The 19,533-nt window shown below is 41.6% G+C and overlaps 1 protein-coding gene across 1 annotated transcript in view; it reads right to left on the bottom strand.

Annotated features, from left to right (window-relative positions):
- GPC6 (glypican 6) overlaps positions 1-19,533 on the bottom strand; it is a 1,120,836-nt gene that overhangs the window by 768,149 nt on the left and 333,154 nt on the right. The gene's annotated exons all lie outside the window — the stretch shown is intronic.

The raw sequence follows: 19,533 nt of genomic DNA, 5'->3' as shown, positions 1-19,533 counted from the left end.
TGAACCCTGCATCACACTTGCCCCCATCAGACTCCATGTGGCCACCGCAAAACTCCACATTGCCACTGCCATTGTGGCAGCCCTCGTGCCCTGGGTTTGATTTGGCCTGCAAGGAGCCCTGTGGTCTGGATCTGACTTGGGGCCCCAAGTGAGTCTGACACTCGTTAGTGTATACAACTATTCTCAAGGTCTTTCTCATGCTATTCCCATAATTATATAATTTTCTTGAAGTATAATTTCAAAAACCAGGGTTGTAAAAGTTTCAAGAAACATTCGATATATTATGTACAATGTAGCAGGAAACCATCAGCCAACAGTGTTCCATGGAAAGATTATATTTAAACTTTTACAGTATCTTCTCTTAGTATGGAAGTCATCTGGCATTTCGTGTTTGAAGATGGCTATAATGCAAAGCCATCTGTACCACTCTGCTTCAAGAGGGACATTAATTTTTATCCTTTTTGGATCCTGCAGGAATAACCTACTAGAACTCTGTATGCTTACTAGTCAAATGTAATTCAGTCATCCAACTGTGGCCAAACATGTGTGCCAGCCAGAAGCTTTCCACTATAGCAAGTGTTTGTTTTCCTGATATTTCAGGTGACAACAATGAAAATGGTAGTAGTGAGCAGAACACAGACAGCAGAAAGGCATTCCTAAATGTTACTGGCTGTTACACATCTTGACAGCATGCACTGACCTAAAACATTAACATATTAGCTTTTTATTTTTGAAGATCTGAAGTGTAAAGACCAGTTTGCAAGTTGCATTTGGCAAAATAATAATCTGTACTCAGCCCATGGAGAGAAAAAAAATGACAGTTATTTACAATGAAGGTTGGAGTTAAATAATGTAGTTTTCTATGCCAGGAATCCAGCTATTGCATAGTGACTTGTCTATTCCTGTTTTCTCATGATTTTTTATTATAGTCAAAAGCTCATGAAAAATAACTAGCATGACCACTTTATCTTATTTTTTGTTAATTATATTCATTTACAGCACCTAGAGCTAGTAAAGCACCATGTGCTGAAGTTATCTGTCCTTTTTCATATACCTTTTTGCTGCCTCCCATTCTGTTCTCATGCCTGGAATGAGCTCCGCTTCATATCTCCTTAGAACTCTTCTTTGCTATGCATAGATACTAAGTGTTATATAGCACCTAGCATTGGGATTTTTTAGTCAAGTACTGGGATCTTAGGAAATATAAATGAATAAATAAATGAATAATAGATTAAAAATAACTGCTGATGCTGATATGTGGGTGATATGATGCTGCTAGTAGTGAAACTTTTTTTTACTAAAATGTGATTGAACTGATTCTCTTCATCTGACCACACTTTGACTATATAAACCCAATCTGTTCTAATAATTTCTGTTTAGCTATTTTGTGCTTCCAGCCTTTGCTTTCACATACTGACCAAAGGCAGCAGTTGACCATCAGCTGATAGATCAACCCAAGCCTGGCAATAAACAGGGGTTGGTTCAAGACTGTGGTACAATACTGGGACCAGGAACAACAATCAGCTGATTATTGTTCCCAGTCCTGGCATAGCATCAGGGCTGGTTCAAGGCTTCTGCTCGGTTCTGGCTTCTGCTCGTCAGTCCCAGCCCCCACACTGCACCAGAATCTTGAGCTTGAGAGCAGTTTGATAATAGCTGACACCTGTTACTTATCTGGAGATACTCCTCCCACAAAAAGTCATAACTTTACTACAATAAAATTCTACTTAACATATGTTTTACTGCTTAAATGCATGGATGCTTGTATTTTAAATGCAGTTAACATGTCCTAAGCTTATCAAAATAATTGAGATGCTAGATTTGCTTAAACACATCTAATTCACATCAACAGCATTAATTTCAGATCACAAACACTGAACTAAGCTGCATTATCATCCCTTTTTTTTTTTTCCAAATGGCTTTATGGTTCCCCTGCAGGAAATGGAAGGTCTGGGTTACAAGTCCTTCTCAGTGTGAAAAGTTTCAAACTCATTTCTTCTGCCTTCAAACAACATGCTGTATGAAGCCATGGCTAAGCAAGAATGAAAACATCTTCTACGCTTCCTGTTCAAGCTGGCCCACTGGGCAGCCAGAAGTGAGAGATTCATAGGGCCTTAAGAACAGCAAGCAAAAGGGAGTCTGCTTTGGTAACAAAGAACTTAGGGCATTCACCTGGGAGGGGAGAGGTCCTGCTGTCAGGGTTATTTCTGTATTTAAGCAGTGGCTTGCTAATGTAAAAGAAGAGCAGAGTTGAGTACACATATCTGTTTTTGCCTTTAGGATTCTTGTTTTCTTGACTTCTCAGTAATCCAGCTTCAACAACAGTAGTGGAGACCCTCTACTCAACCTTACCCTACAGCCTGATGGTTATAGCACCTTGGAAGACAGACGTGCACATTTGAATTTTCTTAGGCTTAGGAAGGTCTAGAATCCAGGCCTCCCACTTCTTGAGAAGTGCTCTATTTATTATGCCAATGACTCCAAATATAGTAATTGTTCTGACACTGAACAGGGGCGGAGGGAGCAAAAACCCTTAACCAGGAACCTCAGGCATTAAGCCCCAGTAGGATTTCTGGCACAGTCAAAATCCCCAGAATTAGCTGTAGCTAAAACCCAATGCCTCTGAGGAAGGCTTAAAAAAGAAGAAAAGAAAAGAAATCACACTTGACATACATAGCAGAAAAGGAAGAGGTTCAGGATTCTCTTCCAGCCCAATTCAGCAACCAGCAAAGCCCAAAAGGACCCATAGAAGAACAAAGCCATAGCTACACCTAGATCATCCTTGACCAGTGGCTATCCAACCTCTTCTTGAACACTTCCAATGATGGAGTCTCCACAGCTTTCTAGGGAGTCTATTCCACTGCCTCACTGTTCTAACAGTGAAGAAGTTTTTCCGCATATTCATTTTCACCCTACTTTGCTCCAACCTCAAGTTATTGGTCCACATCCTACACTCTGCAGCAAGGCAGAAAAGGTGTTCTCCCTCTTCCTCACAGCAGCCCTTCAAGAATTTGAAGACTACTACCATGTCCTCTCTTAAGTGCCTCTTTCATAAGCTGAACATGCCTAGCTCCTTCTGCCTCTACCTGTGTGACCTGCTTTTCTAGCTCTTTATTATCTTTGTCACCTGCCTCTGGACCTCCTCCAACTTCTCTATGTCCTTTTTGAAATGTAGAGCCCAAGGCTGCACATAATAGTCTCGATGAGGCCTGACCAGTGCCTAATAGAGAGGCAGTATCATCTCTTGTGTCTGGCAGCTAATACTTCTTCTGATTTATCCCAAAACCACATTTGCCTTTTGTGATACTGTATCACACTGCAGACTCATATTGAGTTTGTGAGCCACCAAGACTCTTAGTTTTTTTCCATAGTGCTGCCATCCAGCTAGGTATCACATTTTGTAGTTGTATTTTTTCTTATTTTTCACAAGGTGTAGCACCTTACATTTGTCAGCTTTGAGCTTCATCCTGTTAGATAAAGCCCAGCTTTCCAATCTGTTGCAATCTTTCTGAATTGAGCTCCGGTCCTCCAATGTGTTCATGCTTCTTCCCAGTTTTGTGTCATCTGCAAACTTGCTAAAGAAGCTTTCTATGCTAGCATCCAAAAATTATTAATTAATATGTTGAATAGCATTGGCACAGGACAGACTCCTGTGGGACTTCACTCCAAACCTCCTGCTATTCTTATGGCAGGAAATTCCATAATGGATTAAAGGATCCATTAACATGGATTCATTAATAATTACCCTTTGCTTGTGCCTCTTCAGTCAGCTGTCCAGACACTTTATCATTTTTTTCTCCAGCTCACATTCTTCCAAATGGCTTTATGGTTCTACACTTATGAGACAGTCATATTGGACCTTGTCCAAAGCTTTGCTGAAGTCCAGATATACTGTATCTATGGCACTCCCTTCTTCTGGCAAACTAGATACTTTGCCAAAGAAGGAGATTGTTTGTTTGATACAATTTGTTTTTTATAAATCCATGCTGGCTGCTTGTGATCAACTGGGATCCTGGTTTTCTCTGATAAAAACCCCCAAATGAAACAACAATTTTTGGATTTAAAAAAGTAACCCCAAATCCACATTTTTTTTCCAGGATTAAAATGAAACACCACTAGTGGTGTCCAGATTCCTAGTGGTATCAACACCACTAGTGGTGTTTCATTTTAATCACAGAAAAATATGGATTTTGGGATACTTTTAATTGGGTTACTTTTTAATTGGGATACTTTTTAATCAGAGAAAACCAGGATCCCTGCTGATCAGCCTTTCTTCCTCTAGCAGCTTGCAAGTGGCCTTCTTAGAATATGTTCCAGTAACTTCCTGGGTATTGAAGGGAAGCTAACTGGTTTGTAATTCCTCAGATCCTCCTTTTTGACTTTTTTAAAGAGGCACACTACACTGGTCCTTTTTCAGCCCATGTCCCACAACTTCATGAAGACCAGTAGCAAGGTCTCCAAAATCTCCTTTGCCAGTTCTTTCAGTATTCCAGGATGAAGTTCATTAGGACCTGCTGACTTGAATTCATTCAGACCTATTAAGAGCTCTCTGCCTGTCTCTTGGTATTTCATCCCTCAGCTTGAGCCCTTCTTTATCCAAATGAAGCTGTTTGGCTACAGCATACTTTTTTTGCAAGGACTGAGGCAAAGTAACTGTTGCATAGCTCGGCCGTCTTTGAATCTTCTCCAAGAGTGCTCTCTGGCTATTTAAGCGTGGGTCCATAGCTTCCTTGGTTTTTTTCTTTTCTGGGAAGCATACTTACAGAACCTCTTCTTCTTGTCTTTAAGCTCTCTCACCAGATGCAGTTCATCCTTTATCTTGGGACTTCTGATTTTGTCCTGCCAGATTCTTGCTATTTCCTGGTATGCTTCCTTGGTGACCTGCCCATTTTTCTATTGCTTGTATGTTTTTCGTTTGCTCTTGAGGCATCTTAGAAACTCCTTGTGCTCCCACATTAGTCTTTTGCCATTTTTCTTGTGCTTCCATCGTGTCAGGACAGTTTTTTGTTGAGCTTCCAATACTGCACTCTTAGAACCTCGCCGCCGTCCTGGGCACCATACCTATTAGCTCAACTGGGGGCCAACAACTGCAGCCAGATGGAACTGCCCTGTGAGCCTCAGGGCACAGCCAGATAAGCCTAAAGCAGTCAGGTGCACCTGCTCCTGTTACAGCTCTTCCTGGTCCAGCTCTCCCACGCTACTTCTAGAAACAGAAGCACATGGGGTAATTCTACCAGGGCTTCTGCATTGGTGGCACCTGCATAGTTGCATCCTGAAAGGTTCTTGAGACACCCTGATTGAGAACAACTGTTATAAATATGCCCCTCCTTGGATATCACACAGATTGCTAAACTCAGCTAAAGTCCACTACATAGAAGATTGCTGTGATCCTAGTACCATAGTTGGCAGAGCACCGTCACTCACAAACATACGGTGGACTTCCCCTTCCAGCTGTTTTCAATCAGGAACATAAGAACATAGAACATAACAAATGCCATACTGGATTAGACCAGAGATCCATCTTGCCCAGTATCCTGTGTCACGCAGTGGCAGAGAAGAAGAGAAAAGAGAGGCTGAGAAAGGTAAATCATTTAAGGGAATATGAAAATAAAGGTAAAGCGCTTGTGCATTATTAACAAGAATGCGATACATATTGGAAAAGACTGCAAACATGTCAGGGGAAGGGTGCATATGAGAATGTGAGGGGGGAGCTGCTGATGTTGATGGTAATTACAATGCCTGCCACATCTGGACCCCACACTCCTGCTGACCCAACCACAACCCCCACCAGGTTTTAAATTCCAGCTGCCTCCAGACCCTGTACTGTCCCACTCCTGCTGACCCCCACGCTGCCACCACCACCATCACAGTGCCCACTGCAGCAGACCTTCAGATCTGGCCTAGAGCCCCAAGTGAGTTTGACACCCCTGTTTTAAATAGGTAAATCTTCAGCTCTTCAAGTCAAATTGTACAATGAAAATACTACTGTGTCAAAGCACACTAAAGTTCTTCCTTCTGTGAGCAAGCCTTCACTCAGCTGCCTTTCAATGTACCAACTTGACATTTAATTAAATGCCTTGTTGTTTTTAATTTTGCTGCTTCTTAAAAAGTTGCACAACTTCATGATTTCCCAGATTTACTATGTCAAAACTCTTAGAGTCAGACTGATCCTTCAGGGTGTGTCATCTCACTATACAACTTATCTCCTCTTTCTGCTAGGTAATATATTTGCAAGGAAAACTGCATGATACTATGTAAATTCACCACATCTGTGCTGATTTGTGCTCAAGGTCATGTTGATTCTTTTTTTTTTCTCCAGGGATTATAAGTAGAAAGTGGCTGAGTATAGTAAGAAAAAGATCTGAATTTAAAAGTGAAAGCAAAAAGAAACAATGCAAGGTAGGTTTTAATAGCCACCAAACTGTAGGCATGCAAATAAAAATGCTTTGAGGTCTAATGGTACCATGGTATTGATAGTGAAAATAGTCATCTGGTACTGTAGATTATGTTACTTAATTATTTAAATGTTATCTGCAGTGCCAGTTGAAGTGAATCTGTGTGAGCATATGAACGAGTGTGTAAGATAGTAGAGAGACAGGTGTATATTTGTGTGCACCTATGCATGTCGAATGAGAGAGGGAGACAGGGTCAGGGTCACTATGGGAGGCTTTAAACACAGCCAGATAAATCCCTTTTAGAAAATGATGACAGAGGTAGATGACAAGGAAAAATGTATGCCAGATTTGGGGAAAGAAATACTAGAGTTTAAGCTGTGACATTTTTGCAGCCAGAAAGTGAATCAGAAGGAAAGTAAGGGAGGGGAATGCTTTTAATAAAGTGTTTTTGAAGATACTCTTATCAGTGGAGCAGTACTTAGTAAAGTGTTAGTGAGAGGATGGCTTTTTTTCAGTGGCAGTGAAGAATGTGGTACCTCAAACCATTCATCTGTAGCAAACTGCAAACAGCAGCACCCTTTTTGCTCTTAAGGTCTAAATAGCATGCTTTCAACCAGTACTGATAATATAACTTGATCACAAGTGGCTGTCATATATTCCAGTGTATAAGCTGGAGTGAAACTGAGCTAAGCTATGGGGAAATGGAGCTGCTTAAAAGTAGGTAGGGCATAGATCATCTTTCCAACAAAAGCAATATTTTATAAATATTAAAATTTCATAGTTTCATAGTTGGTAGGGTCGGAAGGGACCTGAGCAGATCATCACGTCCGACCCCCTGCCATGGCAGCAAAGAGTACTGGGGTCTCTCTCCTGCTTGATTATTTTAATAACAGGATTGTCATTTCTACCTACTCTTCAGTGACAGGCAAATTTTTACCAGAGCTTATTTCTTAGAATCGTAGCATTAGAAAGGACCTGAAAAAACATCAACCCCTGGTCCAACCCTCTACTCAGAGGCAGGGTTTTTTCTTTGTCCCTACAAAAGGGCCAAGTATAGACAGTCTGTCCTAGTGGTTAGGTCACTAGGGGTGGGCAGGAGGAAAAACCAAGGTAACAGGCTGAGTCAGAGTTCTAGAGTCAGAGACAGTTACCAAAGCCAAGAGGAATTGTCAAACAACCACTCTCTAGAAACAGAGCCAAGCAGGCTCAAAAGTCAGAATAAATCAAAGACTTGGCATGGGCCAAGTCCCGGAGGACTGGAAAAGGTCCAATGTGGTCCCTATTTTCAAGAAGGGGAGGAAGAAGGACCCGGGCAACTATAGGCCAGTCAGTCTCACCTCCATCCTTGGCAAAGTCAATCGATACATTTGCCTATTATTGAACAAAAAGCTCATGGTCCGTCTGAGGGTTGTTGTCACCCAGAACAAGGGTACAAAGGCTGGGTCCTAAATCCTGTGTCAACAGGCAATAGCATGGTTCCATCCCCCTTCGACAGTGAAGGTCACATGCCAGGAGCTCCATTACCCCATGTTTGGGTCCTCTGTAGTGCCTGAGGCACAGCTGGAGCCCCAAGCTGGAGTGGGACAACTGGAATGGTGGGGGAGAGGGAGAGAGTAGTTGAAGAAGGGGGGTCTCACCCATTGCCGCTGCTGTCTCCAGATACTCTGGGGGTGGGGAAGCCCCAGGACTGTTCTTTTTCGCTCCAGCCAAGGGCTGCAGGGAAAGGATGCACTGAGTGTTTGGTGGGCAGCAGTGGCAGGGCCAAGACCCAGCTCCCTCTCCCTCCACTGCCTTTCCCCTGTGGCCAGGGGGTCCAGCTGCAGGGCTGGAGAGAGTGGCATCAATGGACAATTTCCCATCCCCCCTCCTTCTAGTACCTGACTGTGGACAGACACTTGGGGACAGACAGGGAGCAGGAGTGCCTGGAAATGGGTGGCGGGGAGGAGGGAGGAATCATCAACTGATGACGAGGGATCCTGGTTGCTCTGATTTAAAAAACTAAAACAAAAACAATTTTCGGTTAAAAAGTAACCCCAAATCCACATTTTCCATGTTTCATTTAAAACATGGAACAATGTACATGCTATCCACCATGTACAAATATGGGAACATCCAGGATTTACTAAAGGGTCACACCCCACCCTTCAGACCTTGGGAGAGTGAAGATGAGACATGTCTGGAGCCCCTGGGCTGGTAGGAAACACCAGGTATCTGAGCAGCAAACAGGTGCATGAAGTGCGAGAACCTGCCTGGTATTGCTGCTGTTGTCTCTGGCTGACCTTGAGGCAGAGTACCCTTGTGGCTGGGTGTAGGTGGTGGAAGGAGGAGCCTACCTGCCATGGCTGCTGTCCTGGGCTAAGCCTGGTTCCCCATGAAACTGCTCCTTGAAGTCTGTGGCTGGACAGGGGTGGGAACAGCTCTGCCCTGAGGTCAGCCTGTGCTTAGTGTGGGGTAGAAGAGGCTCTGAAACTTGCCCTATGCTTGTGTCAGCAGTGGCAGGCAGGTTTCTCCTTCCAGCACCTGCTCCAAGCCAATGAGGATCATGGTGGGAGAGTGGCAGAGAGCAGGTATAGGAAGTAAAGACCCTTCCACTCTCATTTTTCCTTGCCAAGCCTGGCAGCTGCAGCTCATAGTTGGAGCAGGGCAGGATTAGCTCTGGGGCTCCCCCTGTTCCTGGTTCACTTAAGGAGAGAAGCAGCAGAAGGGAAGTGCAGCTGCACTGCTGCAAAGCCCTAGAGCTGCTCCTGTATACAAAACAACACTTAAGATTCTCACTTCATGATTGTGTAAAATTAAATTATTTTTTTTCATTGTCTTCCCCCATCAGCAAAGAATACGGGTCAGTGGAAGTCAATGTTTTGGCAGTCCTGCCACAAATTAGCCACAGACCCTCCTTGAGTGCCACTCCGAAACCCTTCCCCTACCCAATCTGTTGTTCTGCTTTCTTTCCCACCTTGTATACTCTGACCAATCTGCTATTTTACTTTCTGTCCCCTGCCCTATCTGCCACTGTTCTCCCTGCTCCCTCCCCAGAGGCTTCCCATACTATTTTTTTCTTCTTCAAATTGGTCACTGCTCAAATGATATAGTCCAAATCACTACTTCAAATTATAGAGGTATATTGTATTTACAGAAAAGGAACAATGACTACTAATCCATTCCTTTTATAATTTAATTTCCCAAACCAGATCTAAATAAAACAACCATCTCCTATATATTACTATAGTTATTATAGCTTGGCCTACATTTGTGCACAAGCAAATTCAGAGTGTAGGTGCTTAATGGAACTCACATTCAGACATTGCCATTTGCAAACCCAAATCAATTGTCACATATGCCCCCATTGTTTATATATACCAGTGGTGATTTGTAAAAATAAAATCATGTGAGTATAAAAGTAACCTCAGTTATAGCAAGTTCTCAGTGAAGTATGAACTAAAAGTTTCCTTCCTGCTCTAGAAAAAACACACACATTTTAAATGATACAGTTGCATTTTTTAACAAAGAGCTTAAAGAAGCCATTATGTTTTAGAGCTCTCCTCCTAAAATCTCACACATCTGTGCTAATTGGCCACAGACATAAACTGTAATTCAATTATAACTAAGTCAAAGATAAAATCCTCATTTGGAGTTCAACTCGTATGCACCAGACACTCTTAGCTTTGACACTAAGATGAATAATGGCCAGATTCACACACTAAATAAAAAAGGCCACTTAGTTTCTCTGATGCACAGCTGTTAGCTTATAGAGAACCATGAAAAGTCATACATGGGATGTTATGACAAATTTACCTTATCAGTTCATCCATGCAGTAGGTTCCAGATATCCACTTGTTCCAGCACAAGAAGCTAAGGGAGGTGATGGATGGCAAACACCTTTTTTATTTTTAATATTAGGCAAACTGTAGATACACTACTTTACTCCTAATTAGACAAATTAAAAGTTTAGGAAATGTTGGCAGATATGTGAACAACTCATATATCACCTCCACTTAACAAGTGTGAGACACAATATATAAATATATATCTGGCCTACTCTACACTATTCCCTACTGATTGGCAGGACAAAATTAGAAAAGCTAAATAAAATCTTTGATTCCACAGACAATCAATAGAAAATCATGCATACGTTGAAGCCAACTAGCAGATGCTTTCAAGGGAGCCAACAGCACCCAAGGGAAATGAATTGGGGTTGCAAAAGCAGTGACTTCATTCGTCACTTTCTGACAATGGCCTAGATAAAGTTTGTAGTTCCTTTTGTGAATGCTACTTTGTGAAGTGTAAGTGTAGCAGGTTCAGTGACACATTTATTTTAGATTAGCATGTACTTTTGAATCAACTTTTAAGTGTATACACTTTCCATCCAGAAAGAGCACACACCAACTGCTGAAACTTCCTTAGCTTGACGAAGGGTTTCTGAACCTGAAAGCTTGCTTAATAACTTTTCTCCATCTATTTGGGTTGGTCTAATAAAAGATATCAAATTCACCCAAGGAACCTTGTCTACACTTTCTAATGCATTTCACTATAGAATAGTACATACATTCATATATATAATCTGCTATAGACTGTATTTGGAATATAACTGAAGGGACTGTGACTGGGACCCCTGGGAGCTGCGTTTGGAGGGAGGGGGTTAAACAATAGCTGTTGCTATTGTTGGCAGTTGACTGCACTGCCACCGCTAGCAACACAGCTGCTGGCGCTGCCTTGTGTGCCAAAGATACCTACAGTACAAGGATGCCCTGTTTTCTTCTGCATATTATACACACACCTCTCACATATGTGATGGTATTACATAACATATTACATTTGAGGGGATAGCCTTCCAGTTTGGTGGCAATGAACAGTAAACAGGCCAGCTTCTAGGCAAGTTCACTAGGGAAGGTGTGGTTGGAAGAAGGGCAGTAAGAGAGAAAAGGCAGATTAAGAGACCCAGGGAAATGGCTGGAGGACATCACAATGCCAGAGCCACTGCCACTGCCTCTGCTTGCACCTGTGAGGTTTCTGTCCAGGCAGGACTGCTCACCATCAAGGCTTCCACACAGATCCAGGTTTGGTGCTGTGCGGACTGCTGCTTACAGGTTCCTCCTGGTGACAGCCAGGTGGGGGAGTGCTTTTGGTGTGAGTGGTGCCTCCTGATGGTGTCTCTCAGAGAATATGCAAGAGAGCTACATGAGGAGGTGGTGAGGCTCAGAAGCATCCTCCACGATGAGAAGTTCATCAATTTGATGCTGGAGGAGACCTCTGGGAGTGTGCAGAAAGAACCACCAGAGGCAAAGCTAGAGAAGGGAGAGGACATTGACTCCCAGAAAGGTGGAAACTGGGAGCTTGTGACCTCTGGCAGCAAGCAGAAATCTTCATCTCCACCGGCAGCAGTTCATCTGGAGAACAGATATGGAGTCCTAGCAATAGCGGGTGAGGATCATGTTCCATTGGTGGAGGAGGACAGGCCAGGCCTCCCCAAGGTGGGAAGGATCAATAACACTGCCACCAAGAAGAAATGACTGGTGGTGGTTGGAGACTCCCTTTTGCACAGGATGGAGAGATCCATCTACAGACCTGACCTGTTGTCTCAGGAAGTCTGCTGCTTACCAAGAGCCTGGATCCAAGATGTTACGGAGGGGTTACTGAGACTCATCCAGTCCTCTGACTACTACCTCATGCTAGTCATACATGTGGGCACCAATTATACTGCCAGGGGAGACCTTGAGAAGATCAAAAGTGACTACAGGGCTCTGGGTGCAAGGGTGAAGGGGATGGGGGCTCAGGTGGTATTCTCTTTGATCCAAAGGAAAGGGCCTGGGCAGGAGCGGGTGTATGAAGGACATGAAGGACAACAAGAAAGGTTTCTACAAGTATGTCAGTAACAAGATGAAGATCATGGAAAGGGTGGGTCCCTTCCTGAAGTGGGGAGAAAACCTAGTGACAGAGGATTCAGAAAAGGCTGAAGTAGTCAATGCCTTTTTCACCTCAGTCTTTACAAGCAAGGTCAGTTCTCAGACTACTGCACCTGGAAGCACAGCTTGGTGGAGGAGGTGAGCAGCCAATAGGGACTATTTAGAAATGCTAGATATATACAAGTCCATGGGGCTGGAGGGGATGCACCCAAGGTGCCGAGGGAGTTGGCTGATGTGATTGCAGAGGCATTGGCCATCATCTTTGAAAACTCATGGAGATGAGGAGAGGTTCAGGATGTTTGGAAAAGGGCAAACATAGTTCCCATCTTTATGAAAGGGAAGGAGAATCCAAGGAACTACTGACTGGTCAGCTGCACCTTAGTCCCTGAAAAAATCATGGAGCAGGTCCTCAAGCAATCCATCGCTACCCACTTGGAGAAGAAGAAGGTGATTAGGAACAGTCAGCATGGATTCACCAAGGGCAAGTCATGCCTGACCAACCTGATTGCTTTCTATGACAAGATCACTGGCTCTGTAAATGCATGGAGACCAGTAGATGTGGTGTACTTTGATTTTAGAATGGCTTTTGATACGGTCTCCCACAACATTCTAAGGTAAGGAAGTATGGACTGGATGAATGGACTCTAAGTTGCATAGAAAAGTGGCTGGAGCATTGGGCTCAGAGGGTAGTAACCAATGGCTTGATGTCTAGTTGGCAGGTGGTATCAAGTTCAATGTCTTCATCAATGACTTGGAAAATACCATAAAGTATACCCTCAGCAAGTTTGCAGATGACACAAAGCTGGGGAGAGTAATAGATATTCTGGATGGTAGGGCTAGGATTCAAAGTGATCTAGACAAATTTAAGCATTGGGCCAAAAGAAATCTCATGAAGTTCAACAAGGACAAGAGCAAAGTCCTGCACTTAGGACAGAACAATCCCATGTACTAGTACATGCTGGGGGGCAACTGGCTGGGTAGAGGATCTGTGTAAAAGGACCTGGGGATTACACTGGAGAAGAAGCTGAATATAACCAACAGGATGCCCTTGTTGCCAAGAAGGCTAACAGAACACTGAGCTGCACTGGTAGGAGTGTTGCCAGGAGGTCAAGGGAAGTGATTATTTCACTCTATTCAGTGCTAGTAAGTCCATATCTGGATGTTGTGTTTGTCATAGTGCACCCCCCCCCCCCCCCCGTACAGAAAAGATGTGGACAAATTGGAGACAGTCCATCAGAGGACAAAGAAAATGCAGAGAGGGCTGGGGCATATGACTTATGGTTTTCTCTGATTTAAAAGAAAATCCCAATTTTTGGATTAAAAAATGTAACCCAAAATCCATGTAACCCAGAATCCTGGGCTGGCACCACTCCGCATGTGGCCGCCACACCCCTCCTCTCCTGCTCTGCATGTGGCTGCAACCCCCTTCCCCACCCCAATGCTCCACATTATCTGAAAACCCCTGCTGGGGGTTTTCAGAGAATCAGAATTCTTACACAACCAGCACTCCCCTTACCATGGGGATGCCTGATAACAGATTTTACTGTGTGTAGATAGATAGATAGATAGATAGATAGATAGATAGATAGATAGATATTAGTGGCATTTTATTTTAAGCATGGAAAATGTGGATTTTGGTTTACTTTTTTTAATTTGAAAATTGGGGATTTTTTCTATCAGAGTGTCACAACCCAGTTAATCAGTGCCCATGCCACTAGCAAGAGATACCATTCAAGTAGTCAACTAAGGGTTAAAAGAAATCCTTGCCAGAAACTCCTGAAACAAAATCCTGGTGGAGAGCTGTATATAATTTATGCCCACGTCACAAACAAGAAACGAAACTTAAGACTGGTCAGGGTGAAAGGGGATAGCCCTGCCATAAATCCCTGCAATTGGTCAAGAAACAAGCGTAAGCCCCTCATCATAACCTCATACGTAACAGGCAGAAAACCTAACCCACTACCTTGTAACCTGATAGCAACCTGAGAGCACAAAGAACTGCTGCTTGCCAGAAAATTAAAGATTCCACATAACGGTTCATCATTGGGTATCTCCGTCAGACACCTCTGTCTATAAATAGTTTAGCAACTTCCGCCAAGGCGGAGAAAACTCTGGGGAATCTCTGAGGAGAAACCTGAGCTCATCACCAGAGTGACTTGACAGTCTGAATAGCTGTCAATGACTCCCCGTCATCGTAAATCTTGACGTATCAAAGTCCTGCAGGCACGATAGCACGTTTTCAGCGCCACGTCCGTCATTGCTTGGCTGTAACCCATACGTTTGACTATAATCGATGCAACTGTAACGGAACAAAGGCTCAGCCTGCGTCGCACGTCACTATCTGGGCGACGTAAGTAAACAATCTCCTACAACCAACACGCATCTGTGCCTGGTTAATTTCACCCCATCCATCACTACCCGCCTGTCAGGTAAAAGTTTTACTGCTCTGGTGGCGGGGGGGTCAGAAAGCAGCTGCCGGCCAGCTGCTCTGATTCCCGACACAGAGAAAACCAGGATCCCTGGTGATTGAATGCATTTGTCATGCACTTGAAACCACACTACTTACTTACATGGATAAGCTCGAGAGAGTACAAAGAAGAGCCACTCACATCGTCAAGGGCATGGAGGATAGGCCCTACAAGGAAAGACTCAGGGAATTGGGCCTGTTCAGTTTGAGTAAGACAGGGCTGAGAGGTGATTGATAGCAACCTACAAATACATCAGGGGTGAACACTAAGATTTAGGTAAGCAACTCTTCAGGAAGGCACTGCAAGGGAGGACAGACAAACATCTAGAGGGTAAATTCAGGCTACATACAAGGAAGAACTTCTCTGTGAGGGTCACCAGAATCTGGAGCACACTCCCAGCAGAGGTGGTGCAGTCACCATCCTTGGAGGTATTCAAGAGGAGGCTGGACAGGCACCGTATTGAGCTCTTCTGAGCCCAATAATTTCCTGCCCATGGCAGGGGACCAAACTTGATGTTTTTACAGGTCCCTTCCAGTTCTACAATTCTATGATTCTATGATACACTGTGCCCAAAAGAATGTTCTTCCATCCCAATTGTACAGTATGCCTCAAGACACTAAAATTTATCATATGATTAAACAACTTAGTTAGCTTGTCATCACTATTAACGGTAATGGAAAAGATGGACATTTAGATAAGTTATGGTTCTTTTCTCCAAAAAGAATGCTGTCCACTGATTCCAAAACCATCCTGACAATCATTACTATATTTAACTTCTTATGTTGTGACCATCAATGTGGTATTTTCCAAAGTGCATTTTCCAAAGATACAATGGTTACTTCAGCTAGATTAATTTGAACAGCTTTAGCTGGGCTCTCAGTAGTTATAGAATTTTTTTTTTTTTTAGCTCCCTGCCCCTTTATCCTTTTTGGGTTTAACATTTATATTTAAAGAATTAAAAAAACAATAAAACAAAACAAAACAGAAAAGAGCCCCATCCTTTTTAAAAGATGCCTTTCTACATAGATATCTTCTAAACTAGACTTGGTACATAGTAGCACATACAAGAATGTGACTATGAAGGATGCGATGGTCATTGGCAGAACTGAATGTGGTGAGGCAGTGGTGAACTCCAGCATCTGTTATTCATTTAGGCTCTCTGGATATTTAACATAGCTAGAGCTATACTAGTTGGTTTTAAAAAAAATCCTTCTTCTGAAGCAGTTTGAGCACAGGGCTAATTTTACAAAACCAATTTGAAGTTTTCCTTGTTCCTAATACATTGGGAGGAAGAGCAATTGGGAGGAAGAGCATTGGGAGGAAGAGCAATGTCCTAGTTTTCCCTCTGCATGCCAAAATTATTCACAGCGCAGGGGTGGGCAAAATACAGCCTGTGGGCCAAATTCGGCCCACCAATTGGTTGGATCCGGCACTCCACATGGGGTCAAGCCCCACCCAACACACATGCACACACATATGCACACCTCCCCAAACATAAAATATTTAGGTTGTCATACATTCCTTAAACAGAGTAGTTCTGTTTTATTTCTGAGTTACCATCCTCATTTTTTTTCTTTTTTTTCTTTTTAATATAATGTTAAACTTAAGAGGATTTTTCAGTTGCACTGGGGCATGTGATACCAACAGTCAAAAGCATAACCCTGATTATTTTTCAAAATTTGGACTCTTTAGTCTATTTTACACAAAATAAAGTATGCCTGGATACCAGTTTCCCTTATCTACAAACACATAGTTCATATGATGATTATCAAACATACCTAATATTTTCTACTATGGCCATCTTAAATCTTTATAAAGCATCAGTTTTTAATAATTATTTTACTTCCCAGCTACTTATCCTGAAGGCTTCTATTTTGATTTGATAAAATAGGACATTGCACAGTTCTTTGAACATGGCTTTCTTGTCTGGGAACATAGTTATTGAATCTTAATGTTCTCAGAATTAAATCTACAAAAGTTAAAGGGCAATTAATTTTGAAACTCAAACAACATATAATAAGAATAGCTGTCTGTTTTCCCACAGGAAGACACAAGATAATTTTCTGGTCTGTATAAAATATAACATGCCAGAATCTTCTAAACAGAGCAGAGAGCTACTGCCTTTAACTATATGCATCTGCAGTGCATCCAAAATGAATTTGAAGTTGCCTGGGAAAAAAGCCAAAATAGAAAAACATATAAAACTTAACAGAAGCTCAGTAAAACTAAAATTTGAGTACTACCCTAAATGATGAGAGAATTACATTTTACTTTTTTTGCTTGAATTACTTTTAAGTATAGAAAGCAAAGGTTTATTTTACAAATAGGCATTGAAAAGCTGGTGATTCTTATAGATACAATTTTAATTTCATTTTATGAATTATTCTTTTCTGAACTCCAAGTCTATAAGAGGCCAGTGATAAAGTATTCCTAAATAAGGGTTTCTTATAATTTTGCAAACTGAATGTTGTAGGATACCTCTGAAATGTAACTCATTAATTATATTAATAATTTGAATTATAATTACATATCATAATATAATATTTTAATCCAAGTAAGATTTTTGTTGTATTATTAAACTTCACTGAGGAATGCATTTTTTCTTTGCTCTTTAGATGGATTTTTACATCATGATTTCCATTCCTACTACATCATCATCAGGGATCTCCGATTTCAACGAATCCCCAATTTTCAGTTAAAAGAAAATAACCCCAAATCCACATTTTTCCATGATTAAAATGGTGTTTCAGTATGATCGTGGTGTTTCATTTTAATTATGGAAAAATGTGGATTTGGGGTTACTTTCTTTTAACCAAAAATTGGGGATTTCTTGAAATCAGAGAAAGCCAGGATCCCTGATAATCATACACGTAATAAAAATAGAGTTAAATCTAAATTAAAGAGATATAAATAGATATATTTATAGCTTTCAGGAATCTCTAATCTGCAATAATTTCATCTGCTTTACTGGACTAAATGTTGAGACTAGCTACAAAAATATAAGTCCTAATTGGAGATATTTAAAAAAATATTCAGCTGAGAAGAATTATTCCATGAGGGCAGTGGGGTTTTCTCGTGTTCAGCTGCTTTCAAGATCAGTATTAAAAGCAGCAGTATAGTAAAGATCAGAAACCTCAGCTGTACTCAGGGACCATTGGGAAAGATACTGTACTTTCAAACACTAGAGGACTATCCATGGCCTAGAACACTTATAAAGTGAATGGGCAAGACAAAGGATGAGATAACTGAAAGAATGATTTCCCCATTTTACAGCTGTAGAATAGATGTACAGATGGATTAACTTTTTAAAGGTCACACAGGAATTCTGTGGGAAAACTGGGAATGGAGCCTGGATCTCATGGGTCCTTGTAACCAAATCACTCAGCCTGCCCTTTATATTTTATTATTTCACAGAACCAAACTTCTTCTCTACAAAACTATCCGGATGAAGCATTTCTGAAGTAGATAAATATAATTAATTCACATGCCCACGACTGCAGAAAGCCCAAGTCAAAGCTAGTACCAGAACTCAGGAATATATTTGATATTTGTAGCAATGACTGTGGTTAGACCAGATGACCCTTCCTCTTTGAAAGAGAGTAGTCTTTAGATCCTAGATTTCCAGCTATACATTGGATATAAAAATGGCAAAAAGCACTGAAAAAATGGAACTACTTGATTAACACATATTTTCTGCTTGGACAAGTAGAAGAGGCTGTTGTCAGCAAAGCAAACAGAAAGGGAAGACATGTTACCAGATAAGTCAATGTACCACAGTACTGCTGGTTAAGGGAGAAAGGTTTTTACTCTTTTTAATTTAGATATAATCAAACAAACTTTAGTGAGCACTTTTTTCACTCCATAGGCACATCTCACCTTTTATCAATAAAAATTCTACAGCGTCAGTATTTTTTGGCTGGTAACAGAAGCTTGAGAATAAGTGACTGCTGGGTTCAGATCAAATGCTCTCAGTGCTGCATATTTTAGCAGGTGTGAGATTTTTAGAATCCTTTTCCCTGGTCTCCTGTACAAACTATGGCAATTATTTGTAACCTGCTGTGTTACAGAAGATCCTATCAAAAATAACATATGATGCCCTAAATCTACTACTTAACTGTGACTTCTGTAGTTACATTTTTCTGCTGTACACAGTAATGCCATTTTAAACACATAAGTAGATCTTGTGAGTGAAGTTTAGTATCACACAGAATGCAATTACAGTCACCAACTTCCTGACACCACAAGGATGAAGCTCCTGATTGCTGACACAGAGGCACCACCTCTAGGGATGACAGGTATATTTAACCTGTGATAGGTGGTGTATCTAATGAAAGGGTAAATTTGCATAAGGTTAAAGCTTCAACAAGCACCTATCCACAAGTCCCTCCCAGTCTGATCAATCAGTAAGAGTTTATTTTGAGAATATCTTGATGACCAGGCAACGATGAAGTTGTTAAACTCTACCTAGCTCATGCATCTTTAGTTGAACTAATCTGAATTAATTTCTTACTTTATTACCATGCATGGCTCTGGTGGCCTGTGTGAACTGGTATAATCACAGAAGTTAGAAATAAAAAAAGACTTATTAAACCATGTACTGGGTAATTCTGACAATTGAATTTACATTTGACATTTTTCTTCACAATCTATTTTTTTAGTGATTTTAACAGTTTAGTTTCAGAGTAGCAAATGATAGCCCTTGATATTTCAGAATTTACTGCATTTTACTGTTAGAAAGTATTACCTTGTGTTCAGCTGAGATTTCCCTAC

The sequence above is a fragment of the Alligator sinensis genome, unplaced genomic scaffold (assembly GCF_000455745.1).
Source record: "Alligator sinensis unplaced genomic scaffold, ASM45574v1 scaffold740_1, whole genome shotgun sequence".
Classification (NCBI taxonomy): Eukaryota; Metazoa; Chordata; order Crocodylia; family Alligatoridae; genus Alligator; species Alligator sinensis.
The sequence above is the reverse complement of the archived record's forward strand: the minus strand, read 5'-3'. Positions and strand labels throughout refer to the sequence as shown.